The sequence below is a fragment of the Berghia stephanieae genome, chromosome 12, assembly GCF_034508935.2.
Source record: "Berghia stephanieae isolate SIO BIC M18660-M18661 chromosome 12, UCSD_Bste_1.3, whole genome shotgun sequence".
NCBI lineage: Eukaryota > Metazoa > Mollusca > Gastropoda > Nudibranchia > Aeolidiidae > Berghia > Berghia stephanieae.
Window position 1 is genome coordinate 43,214,689 of NC_088371.1, and position 15,000 is coordinate 43,229,688.

Genomic DNA, 15,000 nt, shown 5'->3' on the forward strand with positions numbered 1-15,000 from the left:
ACATTTATCCTCTAATTCAATTTTTTGTTTGTTAAAATTCAATTCGTTCCTTAAGGGGGTCAGTCTTAGTGGTGAAAGCCATGTGGCTTTCTATTAAGCCACTTTTTAAGTCAAATTTGGTCAGATGAAAGTATTGCCATCTCGCAGCCTTGCCTCGCTGACATCATTTTCGTGTCAAGCAATAAGGGGGGGGGGGGGGGGGGGGGGGGGGCAAATGGAAATGCAAATTGGGTTGATGTTTTGTGATAATATGTGGAAAGTACTTATCATAATCCGATGAAATTTGAAACATAAATAGAAGAAATGTGCATATATAAAGACAAAATCTCTCCTCTTGGTAGTTTCAGAAATATTTTACTCCAAAGAGTAAACATCTATTTTTCACGGCCTTTTAGTAATCGCACAAGTTTTGCAGTTTGACATAATCTAAAATGACCTCTTTACTAACTGTGTGCCAACTTTCAGTCATATTCATTGATAAACGGCATTGTAATTAATTTTTAGAAATAGCATACACGAAACTGCCGTGTCCCATATTTTGCTTTGAATTTGAGCCCTTTCGGGACGCAAATCCAGGTTATATCACTAGAAACAGAACAACAATCAGATGCAACAAAAAAGTGCATACTAAATAAATAAATAGATATAGCTAAACCAAAAAAATTAATAGATTAATAGGTCTCCTCATTCAGAAAGCGATAAAATGATAAGAGAGAAAAAAAAAGTTATATTTTAAAATCTTGCTCAGAAACAAAGTAATCAAGGCAAAAAATTGAGGAAAAAAATAGAAGAAAAAAAACTCGTCAAGAAACAACAAAAATAAATAATCTCACTCAGAAACACAAACAAATGATCAGAGAGAAAAAAAAAAGATTGATTAATTTTATTTAATTGCTCGGAAACAAAACACCAAGGTGAGACCAACGCTATTATCCACTGAGTCCCTACCACAGACACGCCTTTTTGAACATTTTAAAGTTTGTAGTTTTTAAGAGATGAAATTAGTAGTCGATGTAGTTAACTTTACAGATCAACAATTTACCATCGTAATAATTAAATAATACTTTAAAATCCATTAAATTATGTAGTGTGACATCAACTTTCATTTTCAATAAGTTTTATTGCCTTAGAGATGCTCAGGAAGTTCTGAAATTGAAGCCAAAATTTCGAGTAGGCAGATCTGCCCTACCACCCCACTGAGTCTCTGAGAACCTACCATCAGCACTAATATTCACTGAGTCTCCACAACCGGCACTAATATTCACTGAGTCTCTACAACCAGCACTAATATTCACTGTCTCTACCAACATTGATGGTATCCAATGAGACCCTACAACCAGCACTAATATTCACTGAGTCTCTACAACCAGCACTAATATTCACTGAGTTCCTACCAACATTGATGGTATCCAATGAGACCCTACCACCCAGTCATGAGTCTCTACCACCAGCACTAATATTCACGGGAGTTCTCCCATCATCAGACCAACATTGCTGGTATCCAATGAGACCCTACCACCAGCGATAGTGTCCATTGAGTCCCTACCACCAGCACTAATATTCACTGAGTTCTACCAACATTGTGCAATTGGTATCCATTGAGTCTCTACCACCAGCACTAATATTCACTGAGTCTCTACAACCAGCACTAATATTCACTGAGTCTCTACAACCAGCACTAATATTCACTGAGTCTCTACAACCAGCACTAATATTCACTGAGTTCCTACCAACATTGATGGTATCCAATGAGACCCTACCACCAGTGATAGTGTCCATTGAGTCTCTACCACCAACACTAATATTCACTGAGTTCCTACCAACATTGATGGTATCCAATGAGACCCTACCACCAGCGATAGTGTCCATTGAGTCTCTACCACCAACACTAATATTCACTGAGTTCCTACCAACATTGCTGGTATCCAATGAGACCCTACCACCCCACTGAGTCTCTACCACCAGCACTAATATTCACTGAGTTCCTACCAACATTGCTGGTATCCAATGAGACCCTACCACCAGCGATAGTGTCCATTGAGTCCCTACCACCAGCACTAATATTCACTGAGTATCTACCAACATTGCTGGTATCCAATGAGACCCTACCACCAGCGATAGTGTCCATTGAGTGTCTACCACCAGCACTAATATTCACTGAGTTACTACCAACATTGCTGGTATCCAATGAGACCCTACCTAGGCATTCCATGAAGGAATATAGATAATCCATCAAACAGGATATCTGATGTCAACATGAATCACCCATGTTGTCTAAGTGAGCAAATTGGGGGTTAATAGTCTTGCCCAAGGAAAAGAAAAAGAAAGTGCCTGGAGCGGTCTCGAACCCAGGACCTTCCGGATCACAGTGCAATGTCTTAACCACTTGGCCACTTCACCCCCTAAATAACTATACTTATACTATAACTGGATCTCTAGGTCTTGTCTGCCTATTATAGTCATATTAAAATTTGATAAGTACTACTGGCCTAAAATGCTGGTTTTGTCACCATTGACGGGCATGTGATCATGTTTATAGGTCATCATCTCAATTATAGTACACTTTCAGAAAGAATTGGTCTTTGCCACCCACTTCCAGAATTAAAGATCCTTGCTAAGTGATATAATAGAGCTGTGAAGATTTGGAATTATTTTAATGGGCAGCTGGGTAGGACAGTGGATCGTAGAAACCAGTAACTTGTTAAGCGGATCACTGGATCGTAGAAATTAGTAACTCATTAAGCGGATCACCAGGTCATAGGAATTGACAAGGATCATTTTGGTAAATATAAACAACATCTAATATTTTTATATTTGAAGGGAACAATAATGAAAGAATCTAAAATCTTCTTGACTATTGAGTTAAAAAAACAACATTAATGAGTCTCGGTTTAATAAGTCTTTCATTGAACTTAAATCTCATCATGAATGAACATTGAGAAAACATTATTTGCAACATTTTGGTCTCCTCAATGAAATATCATATGTATACCAATCTGACATAAGTCGAGATGAAGAGATTGACCTCTCCTATTTCATGGCCTCCTGCCTTGTTGCCAGTCATGAAAACTAAAAGGGTCAAATTTATATGTATCAAAAGTTGCGTTTGATTGAAAAATAATTACCTCTTTTTACAAGAAAATAGGTTGTCCACTGATTCATGTAATACCAATTTTCAAATGCTTGCTCTGATTTTATGTTCAGTATATTTAATGATGTTATACTGTAAGATTCACAACTGAAGAGTTGTTTTTTTTTCTATTTGAGAAGTGTAGAACAACATTATAGTGATATACCTTTGTTTTTATTAGCTCCGAGATAAAATGGCGGCATTAGCAACAATAATAACAAATATCAACACCGGCTGCTTTTGAAACATCCATATCGAGTCAACCATTGTTGTTGCTTGCTTGAAATTCCACTTCCCCAAGCTTGACCACAATGGCTTTCACCTGCTCTCAGATGATGGGCCAGAAATCTGGGCATTTATAGCTCTCGTCTGCTTAATTACACTACATCAGCACAGCTTCATTGATGACCGCATTTGTCGCAAGTCAGGGTTTCTTCCTTTGTGCCCCGTGGCTTTTCATCTCAATTTTGTTCCGGTTCTTGACTATTCTTGACTGACTGTTCTGCCGGGAATCCCATTTTTGGCAGCAATTTCCTTCTTTGTTGTCATATTTTAAAAATTTGTTTTCTTGTTCAGGGTAGACTTCTTGATTCGATCGGAAACAAGGTTCCAATTTGGCTAGATTTTTTTATTAAGCATTGATCTCTGTTGCCGATTATTGTTGTATCAATGTCGCCAAACAGGGGTTTTATTAAAATGCATGTTGCTATTTTGGGATTTTTATTACTAATAAAGCTAAAAGATTGGGACCAGAGATAAATGTTGCTATCCAGGGATTGTCATTATTCAGAGGTTGCACTGTATTTTCTACTTTTTTAAACATTTCTTTCTGTGTTTTTTTTCCAGTGTCTTTCCTTACATCTGTAAAAACGAGTAAAGATGGAAGGGTCTTGTAAAATTGAACCAGACAAACGTGAGTGGCTTTCACATGAAGATTTAACACGTCCTGAGACATCACATTCAAATGGCGGATTGATAGATGTTTTAGCAAAAGAAAATTCCAAGCCATCATTTACTGATGCCCTTGGAAAACTTATAGAAACTAAAATATCATCAGAAACCCTATCCCAGTCTTCTGATGTTGGTGTTCAACTTGAATCAATAGAAGGTGAAAATATACCAGAGTCTCATCCACAGACCATGCAAGTCAATGTTAAACTTGAAGATGAAGATGTCAAAGCAGTTAATTCCTTGCTCACCTATTCACAATTCAGTGATGTCAATATTAAACTTGACGCTGTAGACATTAAGGTGGAAAAGTCTTCCCACACTTGTACACAATTGTCTGATGTAACTGTTAAACTTGAAGAAGACATCAAGGCAGAGAACTCTCCCCACTTTTACACATTTCTCTGATATCAATGTTAAACTTGAAGAAGACAACAAGGCAGAGAACTCTCCCCACACTTGTACCCTATTATCTGATGTCAGTGTTAAACTTGAAGATAAAGACGGCAAGGCAGAGAACTCTTTCCAAACCTTTTCACAATTGAATGACGTCTATGCACAGAGCATTGATGACAGTGTTAGAATAAAACTTGAAGACACCATAACAACAGATATGTCTTCTGAGATGTCGTCACTGGGGACACGAGGTCAGGTGAGATCATGTTCTTTCTTTTACTTGTAGTCTCTGATGTTATTGACGATTATAATTATAAAAATATAATAATAAATGACATTTGTATAGCACCTTACACCAATTACAAGAGGTTCCAGATGCTTTACATTCATAAAATAAATATACCCCCCCCCCCTCAAAAAAAACCCAAAACAACATACCAATGTGTGGCTTTGTGGTCTTGTGTTATGACACTGTTTTTCGGATCAGAAAGTTCTGGGTTCGAGCCTCTCTTGGCGCATAGTTGAGTCCTTGAAGAGACTCTTTACTCACATTCTCTCACCATACTCGGGTGTAAAATGAGTACCTGGTTGTTGACCATGTTGTCTCTGTCTGAAAAATTGTAATATCACCAAACAGGCCTCATGTCTTGTTCTATATGTTATGTGTTGCTGTTGACTAGGGATCCTTTGTCAAGCACGTCGGGCACATTTAGTGGATTTTGCACTATATAAAAGTCTAAGTTTATATCAAGTTGATGACTTACTTGACTTGACTTGTGTCTCAACATAGGGCCTCAACAGCACTCTTCCATCTTCTTCTGTCCCTGGCACAGACCTTTGCCCCACTCCAGGTAAGATTGGAGACGCACAAATCTTGGTGAAGGCTTCTCCTCCAAGTCTGGTTTGGACGACCCCATTTCCTCTTGCCCTGTGGGTTCCAATCGAGAGCCTGCTTGGTTATATTACAGGGCTCTTTCCGCAGGATATGGCCAACCTATCGCAACTTTCTGCATCTGACCTGGACATCTATTTGTTCTTGGTTTGTTCTTATCCAAAGGTCAGCATTTGGTACTTTGTCAAACAATTTAAACCTGAGTATTTGTCGAAGACAGCGATTGACAAAAGTTTGTATCTTGGCTGATGTGGTCAAGGTTGTTCGCCAAGTCTCTGACCAATAGAGCAGGACTGCTTTAACTTTAGTGTTAAATATTTTAAGCTTGGTGTTTGTGGATGTGCTGGACACTTTCCATATTGGTCTCAATATTGCAAAGGCCTGGCGCGCTTTCTTGATTCTAGCGATGATGTCTTCATCAGTTCCACCCGACTGACTGATTTTCCTGCCAAGGTATGTAAATTCCCTGACATCTTCTATTGCTGTGCCAGAGATGGTGATTTGTGCTTCTTGTTTGGCAGTTAAGCGTAGTAGTTTTGTCTTCTCTTCACTAATCTTGAGACCAACTCGCTGAGCTGTTTCTTCCAGGGCCGTGACTTTGTTTGCATGTCTTGTAGACGGTGTGAGAGGAGGGCTAGGTCATCTGCAAATTCAAGGTCTTCAAGTCTTTTTGAAAATGTTCATTGGATGCCATTGTTGGAATTTCCATATGCTGTCTTTGTCACCCAGTCCAATACCACAAGAAATAGAAGTGGGGACAGCAAACAGCCTTGCCTATCTCCTATTGTAATATCGAAATCTTCTGAGAGTTGACCATTATGGAGGACTTGGCAGGAAAAGCCATCAGAAAGTCGTTTGATGATGTTTATTAATTTTTCAGGCACCCCGTAGTAGAGAAGGATGTTCCAGATGCGTTCCCTGTCTACGCTGTCAAATGCTTTCTCAAAGCCTATAAAGCATACATATAAGGATGATTGCCACTCAATCAACTGCTCAACAATGATTCTTAGAGTTGCAATTTGGTCTGTGCATGGCCATTTTTTTCTGAAGCATGCCTGCTCATCTCGTAGTGCTTTGTCCAAAGTAACTATCATCCTGTCAAGCATGATTCTTGTGAGCACTTTGCTTGGTATGGACAACAATGTGATTCCTCTCCACTTGTCACACTGGGACAGATCGCCATGTTTGGGTAATTTTACTAGCAGGCCCTTCTTCCAATCAGATGGTATTCTCTCATTTGTACAGATCAAGTTGAACAGGTGGTGGAGTTGATCCACTATTATGTTTCCACCCTCTTTCAAGGCTTCAGCAGCTTTTCCATTTTTCAGACTGCCAAGTGCCCTTCGGATCTCTGTTTTTGTGATTTCACCTGTATTGATATTGAGGGGTTCTCCAGGGTTCAGGTGTGATCTTAGTACTGGGGGTGGTCTGTTGAGCACTTCATGGAAGTGTTCTTTCCATAGTTTGAGTTGCTCTTCTATTGATGTGATTAGTTTCCCCTCTTTGTCTCTGACAGGTCTATTTGGGTTGTTTTTCCGACTGCTCAACAACCTGGTGGTGGCGTAAGGGGTCTTAAGATCTCCTTTCCCTGCAGCTTCCTCTGCTGTATCAGCAGTTTCTTTTATGTAGGACTGTTTGTCAGCCCGCATCTGTTTCTTCACTTCGTTAGCCACTGTAGTGTATCTGGTCGCTGCCATTTGTTTTTGGAATCTAGTTTTTGCATTGTTCATGGCATGTTTCTCCCTTCTCCTTTCTTCTAATTTCTGCCACATCTCCTCTCTGATCCATGGTTTCTTTTTGGGTTGTGGTCTTCCAAGCACTTCTTCACATGTCCCTGTGATAACCTCTTTCTGAGTTCTCCATGCTGTCTCTGTTTCCTCAGGCTCGTGTGTTTGAAGCAGTTCAAAGCGGTTTTGCAGTGAAATCTTAAATGTTTCTTTAGTGTCTGGTTGTTTTAGCTTGTTGATATCATATTTTACTCTGGGATTTTGAAATTTATTTCTTGCTGATAGTCACACACACACGCACGCACACGTACACAGGGCTAAAATTAAATTGGGAAAGAAGCTAACCGTACTCAATAGTATTATTACCGATTGAAGCCAACATAATATAATATTACCAAGGTCATTGACCTCGCAGATTGAAGTCACCATAATAATAATAATACCTCAGTCAACCCCCCTCCCAAACATATAATATTATCCAACATCAGCAGCAGACACTTTGAAGGGACTAATCAGACACACAAAATGTGTGTTGATTGACCATAGGAGATGCTGACGAAATAAGCCATAGCTCACTTTTTTTCACAAGAGATATTTTTTCTCCCTCGATTGGAAAGGTAAAAAGCGGAATTTTTGCCTTGAATGTGGAATGTATACCAATTAAGTTAAATTATTCTGCGAAAAGCGGAAGGGTAGGAGCCTCTATGTCAAGGTCAAGCTTCTTGTAAATTGTCAAGACAGAAATAGCTGGTATGCCAATTTCCTATGCGATGATTTTCTGTCGCATGCCAGTCTTTCCAAATGACAGACTTTCCAAATGCATCGAATCTTCCTTTTCCGCGATAGGTTTGCCATTGTAGTTGTAGACTTGACTTGAATTCTTGATAAAATTGATACTAATTAAGAGGGCCATTACATAGGATGGCCTGGGATTAGAACCCCAAAAAATCTTGAACTTGAAGTTGCGACAATGTAAAATTTGAGATGGAGAAATTGAAGTTATTCAATACTGCTCATGCACATTGAACATGGACGTCAGACAAAGCACCTATATCACATCGATGTGCGCCAATCGTTCGTGGATATTCTTAACCACTTAAAATTCTTACTGGTAACTTTTTTAAACAATGGAAATACTTGTTTATTTGTGATTTTATTGTAGTCATGAGTGATAAGAACATCGACTTAAGCGACATCGACTTATGTGGAGTTTTTTTTTATTTTACTAATGTTATATAGGAAGAAGGGGGAGGGACCAAGAAAAAAAATCGACTTGGGTAAAAATCGACTTAGGCAACGTCGACGTATCCAGAGTGCACTGTATATCAATGTTTCTCCTTATACCTCTGTTTTGTCGACTACAAAAAAGCTTTTGATAGAGTACGCCACGAAGAAATACTAAAACAACCACTCCATTGGCGCTGATGAGAAAGACCTCAGACTCATGCAAACATTATACCTCACCCAGCAGGCATCTATCAAAATCGGAAACTCTACAGGAAATTCCATTCCTATTAAGAAAGGAGTCCGTCAAGGGTGTGTTGCCTCACCAGATCTGTTTAATCTATACCAAGAAACAATCATGAGGGGCATAACTAATATGGAGGGAATAAAAGTAGGAGGTCACAACATAAATAATATAAGATACGCAGACGATACGGTACTCGTTGCAACATCAGAAATCCAACTTCAAAAGATTGTTGACAAAGTGGTAGTAGATAGTGAAGCCAAGGGAATGGAAGTGAATATCACCAAAACGGAATGCATGGTAATACAGAAAAACCCCGAAAACAACAACACCTGCAATATAACGATTCACGGCGAGCAACTTAGCAACGTAGAAAGTTTTAAATACCTAGGTTCAATAGTGACAACAGATGGAAGATGTAACCGAGACATACGAGCAAGAATAACTCAAGCCAAACAGGCCTTCATGGACCTCGGAAACATTTTGAAAAACAAATAGATGTCGTTCGGGATTAGATTCCGAGTCTCGAAGTGCTACGTGTGGCCAATCTTGTTATACGGATGCGAAAGCTGGACTAACACAAAAGAACATTGAAGCTTTTGAAATGTGGTGTTTGAGAAGGATGCAGAGAATATCGTATACTGCACACAAAACGAACGAAGAAGTGCTAAAACAAACATACCAACAAAGGAAACTAATGCCCTTAATAGCGGATCGACAACTATCCTTTTTCGGACACATAGTAAGGAAAGATAAGAATGAATACGTGGCAAGTTGTGGAAAAATACCTGGTAAACGCGCCCGGGGGAGACAAAGAAAAACACTCATAGACCAACTGAAGGGCTTCACCAACCTAACAATCCAAGAGCTGTTTGAAAAAGCAAGAGACAGGGAGGAATGGAGAGAGATAATTCATGCAGTATCCGAAGCCTGGACCAGGCATGGAACCTAGAAGAAGAAGAATTTGGTCTCTCCGTGACCGTTCAAACAGACTTCACACATGCCCATAAGGGTGAGATTGTATCTCTTCATCTCTGCCACTGCCTGAGCACATCTACCAGACTCCCAGAGCGTTCTCACATTCACGTTCCTATTAGGATGGGCATTTTCTGTGATAACAATCTTGGAGGCTTTATCAAGGGTGTTCTTGGGCTAAGAGGGGTCGTCAGCTCTGCAGCTCCCTGGTTGGTTTGGCCGTAGCGCGTCATCATTCTGTTTGGAGCCCCTGGTCTCCCAAGAACTGAATTTATGGTTTTATTGCTGTTGTAGGTTTCAGTAACTTGCTTTTTTTAAAATGTGGACGGGTAGTTGACCCATCGCATAACCCCCTGACTTGGAGGACTAGGACTAATTTTGGATATCCACTCCTAGATTGGTTACTCTCCCGAGTTAGTGATCCCAGTCTACCCATGGTTTTCTGTTGGGGTTTCCTTCCCTTAGACGATTGTCTTCCGTGGCTAATGAGCTCCATCTGCCAGGTTAGAAATCAGAGTTTTCCTTCTCCTAGGTGAATTGTTTCAGTCGAGACTAATGAGCTTCACATACCCAGGTTTGAAATCAATAGTTTTCCCTCTCCTAGGTGAATTGTCTCAGTGGAGACTAATGAGCTCCACATACCCAGGTTTGAAATCAATAGTTTTCCCTCTCCTAGGTGAATTGTCTCCCCATGTGACTAATGAGCTCCACCGACCCTGTGAATCCCTTGGTCTGGCTCCTCCCCACGGGCCTGTTCGGCTTGGTTAGACCTGTCATGGCGCACGAAGTCCCTGTCGACATAGCTCCATGGGATCGTTGCAAGCACACAAGCTCCCCCGCCACGACAAGGCAGACCCACTTGGGGGGGGGGGGGGGCGATATCAGGTTGAAGTTTACATATAAGTAGGAGATATTGGACAAAGGGGTCTACCATTGGACAAAGGGGTCTACCATTGGACACATGAGTCTATCATTGGACACAGGGTCTACCATTGGACACAGGGGTCAATCATTGGACACAGGGGTCAACTATTGGACACATGGGTCTACCATTGGACACAGGTCAACCATTGGATACAGGGGTCTATCATTGGACACAGGAGTCTTAGTCTACCATTGGACACAGGGGTCTACCATTGGACACATGGGTCAACCATTGGACACATGGGTCTACCATTGGACACAGGTCAACCATTGGATACAGGGGTCTACCATTGGACACAGGAGTCTACCATTGGACACAGGGGTCTATCATTGGACACATGGGTCTATCATTGGACACTGGGGTCTACCATTGGACACAGGGGTCTACCATTGGACACAGGGGTCTATCATTGGACAGAGGGGTCTACCATTGGACACAGGGGTCTACCATTGGACACATGGGTCTACCATTGGAGACAGGGTCTACCATTGGACACAGGGGTCTACCATTGGACACAGGGGTCTACCATTGGACACAGGGGTCTACCATTGGACACAGGGGTCTATCATTGGACACAGGGGTCTATCATCGGACACAGGGTCTACCATTGGACACATGGTCTATCATTGGACACAGGAGTCTATCATTGGACACAGGGTCTACCATTGGACACAGGGGTCTATCATCGGACACAGGGGTCTACCATTGGACACAGGGGTCTACCATTGGACAAAGGGGTCTATCATCGGACACAGGGGTCTATCATTGGACACAGGGGTCTACCATTGGACACAGGGGTCTACCATTGGACACAGGGGTCTACCATTGGACAAAGGGGTCTATCATCGGACACAGGGGTCTATCATCGGACAAAGGGGTCTATCATTGGACAAAGGGGTCTATCATCGGACACAGGGGTCTATCATCGGACACAGGGGTCTATCATTGGACAAAGGGGTCTATCATCGGACACAGGGGTCTATCATCGGACACAGGGTCTACCATTGGACACAGGGGTCTACCATTGGACACAGGGGTCTACCATTGGACACAGGGGTCTACCATTGGACAAAGGGGTCTATCATTGGACAAGGGTCTACCCTCGGACACAGGGTCTACCATTGGACACAGGAGTCTATCATTGGACACAGGAGTCTATCATTGGACACAGGAGTCAATCATTGGACACAGGGTCTACCATTGGACACAGGTCAACCATTGGACAAAGGGGTCTACCATTGGACACAGGAGTCTATCATTGGACACAGTGGTCTTTCACAGTAAAGGTTGTTCACAATTATCTTATTCAATTTTATTTTATGAAGAACTGAATTCATCTCTCTCCAGTTATATTTCGGTAGGCTTAGATAAACTTTACCTTTTAATATTAGATCGTCTTTCCTTTTATAGCCTTCCCTCGAATTAATTTCTAATTAGTGAATACTTTTCGTTCTACATTCTGTCACGTAGCCATTTATTATAAAAGCTGATAGGTCTAACATTCTACACTCACTTCTCTCTACAATCTATGCCGGACGGCCAGCCGCTCCAATCCTCATATATATATTTGAAGATTTTTATCTTTTGGTACTTTGTGGATATTTTATCTCCACCATCAAGACGCCGGAGCTTTTACCTTTGACTGTATAATCCTCAAGGATCAAACAGGAGCCCGCTGCCGAAGAAACATCTGAATAACCCCTTCCCAATTGCCTGGAAGTGGAACTTTACGAGCCTGAGCCTGTTATCGGAGGAATATATTATCCAAGCCTTTCAACTGCCTGGAAACGTAACCTGACGAACCTGACATTATATCATCATAAGTTACGTAATATATTCACATTTCTATTTGTAACTGCCACAATCACTATTTATCTCTTTTAATTAAATTTCATCTTTCTTTTTATTTCATCTTAAACAAAAATTTAATTGTTTTTCATTTATAGCAACTAGTAAATTCTGGGGCCTCATTCTATATATCTTTATGCATTGATAATGCATAGTCGAGTAGCTCTTTACTCACTTGAGACCACGACAGGGTCTACCATTGGACACAACAAGATCTGAAGTGAGTAGAAAAGTGCCAGAAGACAATAGAGAATAAAAAATTTTTCGCGGCGGTGGTGGGGTTTGAACCTGCGACCTTATTGGTACGACAATTCCGCCTGGCGGGTGAGAGCGTGGCTCTACAGTGTGAGCTATCCACGAACACAAAAATATTCGTATCAAACCCAAGTCATATTTCTAGAGCTCTCTCTCACCCAATTCTGGAGATCGCCGGCTCGCTCGCTCGCACACAACCATCGGGAAGTTATTTTTGACCAGCAGTTAAGCTTAATAGCCAATATTCTCAACACAAACATATAACATAGAAACGATTGAGACATTGAGTATGCTCCGGTATATGGGGTGAATTTTTTTTAATTCAGAAAAGTGAGTGGAGCAGGCACTTATGTTGGTAACAACAAGATATGAAGTGAGTAGAAAAGTGCCAGAAGACAATAGAGAATAAAAATTTTTTCGCGGCGGTGGTGGGGTTTGAACCTGCGACCTTATTGGTACGACAACTCCGCCTGGCGGGTGAGAGCGTGGCTCTACCGTGTGAACTATCCACGAACACAAAAATATTCGTATCAAACCCAAGTCATATTTCTAGAGCTCTCTCTCTCACCCACTTCTGGAGATCGCCGGCTCGCTCGCTCGCACACAACCATCGCGAAGTTATTTTTGACCAGCAGTTAAGCTTAATAGCCAATATTCTCAACACAAACATATAACATAGAAACGATTGAGACATTGAGTATGCTCCGGTATATGGGGTGAATTTTTTAATTCAGAAAAGTGAGTGGAGCAGGCACTTATGTTGGTAACAAGGTCGCAGGTTCAAACCCCACCACCGCCGCGAAAAAAAATTTATTCTCTATTGTCTTCTGGCACTTTTCTACTCACTTCATATCTTGTTGTTACCAACATAAGTGCCTGCTCCACTCACTTTTCTGAATTAAAAAATTCACCCCATATACCGGAGCATACTCAATGTCTCAATCGTTTCTATGTTATATGTTTGTGTTGAGAATATTGGCTATTAAGCTTAACTGCTGGTCAAAAATAACTTCGCGATGGTTGTGTGCGAGCGAGCGAGCCGGCGATCTCCAGAAGTGGGTGAGAGAGAGCTCTAGAAATATGACTTGGGTTTGATACGAATATTTTTGTGTTCGTGGATAGCTCACACGGTAGAGCCACGCTCTCACCCGCCAGGCGGAGTTGTCGTACCAATAAGGTCGCAGGTTCAAACCCCACCACCGCCGCGAAAAAATAGTTATTCTCTATTGTCTTCTGGCACTTTTCTACTACCATTGGACACATGGGTCTACCATTGGACACAGGGGTCTATCATTGGACACAGGGTCTACCATTGGACACATGGGTCTACCATTGGACACAGGGGTCTATAATTGGACACAGGATCTATCATTGCAGACAGGAGTCTATCATTGGACACAGGGTCTACCATTGGACACAGGGGTATATCATTAGACTCAGGCGTCTACCATTGGACACAGGTCAACCATTGGACACAGGGGTCTATAATTGGATACAGGAGTCTATCATTGGACACAGGGTCTACCATTGGACACAGGGTCTACCATTGGACACAGGGGTCTATAATTGGATACTGGGGTCTACCATTGGACACAGGATCTATCATTGGACACAGGGGTCTACCATTGGACACAGGATCTATCATTGCAAACAGGAGTCTATAATTGGACACAGGGTCTACCATTGGACACAGGGGTATATCATTAGACTCAGGGGTATATCATTGGATACAGGATCTATCATTGGACACAGGGGTCTACCATTGGACACAGGATCTATCATTGCAAACAGGAGTCTATAATTGGACACAGGGTCTACCATTGGACACAGGGGTATATCATTGGACACAGGGGTCTGTCATTGGATACAGGGGTCTACCATTGGATACAGGGTCTACCATTGGACACAGGGGTATACCATTGGACACAGGTCTACCATTGGATTCCTTTTTGTTTAATCAAATTTGGTGAAAATTGTGGCCAGATGGTGACGCCAAAAGTATTTATTTTAAAAAGGTCTAAAAATTTTTATTCTGTATTCACTTCCTTTTTCAGGAACCCTGCAATTTCTCCAAAGGAGACCAGAGTTATAAAACAATTTGTGAGGGGCCAGTCTCTTCCAGTGGTTTGGGGCCAGAGGTCACGGCCATGGTCTTAAAGGCTGTACGAGGTATTTTAATGATGAGCTTGATAATCACCAGAAAATATTTGTCTAGTTTTGACATGTGGGAGCTTTCTTATGGGAATGATCATGTGGACTCACTCACCGGTATGTGACTATTTCAGTCCATCATTCCCCTCCTCCCTTTCCAACTCTTGGAGTACACTTAAGCCCTTGGCCACTTCAATGTGATCTGTTTAGAAGACGGTCTGAGACAGGCTGATCTGATGCCGATAAAAGGGTGAATTTGTTTGTTTGTTGTTTTTGTTTTCTGTT

At 41.4% G+C, this 15,000-nt stretch overlaps 1 pseudogene across 1 annotated transcript in view; it reads left to right on the plus strand.

The window, feature by feature from the left end:
- Positions 1 to 15,000, plus strand: part of LOC144958016 (uncharacterized) — a 25,338-nt pseudogene that overhangs the window by 4,489 nt on the left and 5,849 nt on the right. Inside the window, exons 2-3 of the transcript XR_013642290.1 lie at positions 3,977 to 4,730; positions 14,619 to 14,733. The product of XR_013642290.1 is annotated as an uncharacterized LOC144958016 (transcript). The remainder of the gene's footprint in view (positions 1 to 3,976; positions 4,731 to 14,618; positions 14,734 to 15,000) is intronic.